Source organism: Rhinatrema bivittatum, unplaced genomic scaffold (assembly GCF_901001135.1).
Source record: "Rhinatrema bivittatum unplaced genomic scaffold, aRhiBiv1.1, whole genome shotgun sequence".
Lineage (NCBI taxonomy): Eukaryota > Metazoa > Chordata > Amphibia > Gymnophiona > Rhinatrematidae > Rhinatrema > Rhinatrema bivittatum.
Window position 1 is genome coordinate 141,153 of NW_021820758.1, and position 2,708 is coordinate 143,860.

Sequence of the window (2,708 nt, forward strand, 5' to 3'; positions counted from 1 at the left end):
TTTTATCTACTAATTTATATTTTATTTCTCTTCTAATATTATTCATTGGATACTGTATTAGATATTTATATATTAGAAAGTGTTTTAATTATTGATTCTTTTTGTAATTCTTTTATGTAATTTCTTTTATGAATTTTATGTAAACTATTGAGATGGCACCCCCGTGCAATGGTATAGAAAATCCTACAAACAAACAAACAAATAAATAAATAAATAATTATATAAGAATCAAATTAAATCAATAAATACTGACTTCCTCATACCACCTATCTTCTGCAGCCTACAATGTTGCTAGTGTGCATCTTGCCGTCTAATTGAAATTGGATTTCTTGCTAACAAAAATCAAAAGATAATTATATTATCACTGTCTAATTATTCTTAAAAACTCAACTTTGATGTTGCAGACTTTGTGAGAACTTATAGAATAACATAATAATTAATGTCGCTTTCTCTTATATTCCACACTTATAAATTTGCTAGTTAAAAAAGGAGCAAGTTATGGTATTTTTATATTCCAAATTATTCCAAATATTTTTTCCTCTAAGGAAATGACATAGAAGTACCTTTATTTTACAGGTCCTTTGAATACTGCAGCACTTTTATCTACAGGTGGAGTATATACAATTTAAATATTTGGCAATGTATGAAATACTAAATTGCTGAACAAGATATCTTTCAGTCTAATAAATTAAGGATTCAATCGCTGAACATTCACTTTTCTCACATCCAGCTGACTATCAATGCTGACAAATACCATGGGTCAGCTATAGAAAACTATCCTTAATTTTAAACCTTACTTCAAATAGATTTAAATTTATTATCACCACTTTCACATATTGTCATACACAAACCTAGTGTTTCCTAAGGTATTTGGGTGCTTTTCCACTTAATCTAGGCCTCTGTGACAGGAACCTGCAACCCGGTTTTTTCCCTTCAGTTTCCAGCTCAGCTCTGCCTGCAATTTTAGAACATGCTCAGTGAACACCCTCAGCAGAGATCCCTACTCGTCTGGTGTCATTTTAGGAAATAGTACGTCCCTACTTCAGGAAACATTTTTCTCCAAAGAACTTCTTAAAAACCCCTTGGCTAAGGAAAACATCCTCAAAAAGAATTTTTATAAAGCACAAAACACTCTTTTTGGGTAATTTATTTCTTAAATGTCCTTCTGTTTTGGTTTAACTCAGTATTTTTATTTATTTATTTATTTATTTATTTATTTAAAGAACTTTTTATATACCGGGGCACGTTAGAAACATCACCTCGGTTCACAGTATAACAGTATACAGTATTATGTAGACCTGATCAGTTAACTTCTTTGCATAAACACTGAGGTGGCCTAGTGCTGCTATAATGTTGCCACAGCATTGCCAAGGGATGACATAAAGAAGTTTTTTTTCCTCTCTGAGAGCTAAAAGGATCTTATTTTTGACCACCTTTTATGTTGCCCATTAAAATGAATAGGGAAAGTTAGTTAAATGAAACCAATAAAATCTCTACTCACACAGTTTCAAACCATACCAAATTCTCAGGTTAACGTTTAAATAAATATATCAAGTATCCCGTGTGTTTTCATGACTATATTAGTAATTTTCAGCACTTTTAAAGCTATTTATACATTTTCTCCCCTAACCAAGAGTCAAAACAGTATTTTTATAATCCCATCTATAATCTCATCTATAATCCCACCATTACCAGTTTCTGAAATGTTTTGATCACTTTTTAATCTCTGAGATCCCCTGGGGAAAATGGGTGGGATAACAAAATTCACTGACTTTCAATTCTGTATGTGATCAGGTTACTGTAAACCTTAAATCAGGTCAATACTGTCAAAAAATGAAGTTTATTAATTTGAGGAAGTTTATTAAACCTACTGGCACTGGGTTCATCAGGGTGATTCCTGAGGTTTGTAATTTAGCTGGGAGCCTCTCTTAATGCTCCCCACCAAAAACATCTTTTTAAATATTTATTTAAGATGATTTACATTTTATCCACTTTAAAATTTTTAAGTTGCATTCAGGCACTCCTTAGGGCCACCTCCCACTGATGTCATTGCTGATGTCAGCGAGGAGCCTGGGCCTTCATTGCTATTGTGCTGGGACTGATTACAGCCCTGATGATGTCTGCAGCAGCAACATCTCCAACACTGCTACTGCCTCTGGGCCTCAGCTGCACTCAGCGGCATTGATTTATTTTAAAACAAACATGTTGCAGCCCCATCTGAGGTTAGGAATCAGAGCAGCAGCAGCAGCAGCAGCAGCAGCCAGTCTTGCTGCTCACTCCAGCTTCTGCTATGTTTGTGCTGCCTTTCTTCAGGCTGCTGGGACCTTCCCAGGCTACCAAGGCCCCTCCTGTCAGCTTTGTAGCCACCCACCACATTGGGGGAATCCCTGGAGTGATGCAGAGAGCTGCTCACTCAGAATTCACCATGCATGGCCGAGCTCCTCCTAATGCAGTTCCCCACCTCTTTCAATTTCATTGCAGTTCTCTGCTCCGGGCCACATTTAAACTTCCCTGGGGAGCTTCCCAAGCCCCCAGGTCACCTCCTGAACATTGCAGCCATTAGCCCCTTTCATTTTCAGCACAGCCTGCAGCTGCTGGCAGTGAATACATTTTTCTTTCTCTCCTGGGTTCCACAGCCCTTAAAAAACAAAATCAGGGAACCCATTCCAGGCTCTCGCAGGCCAAAAGAGGACTTCCATGGGCCCAGG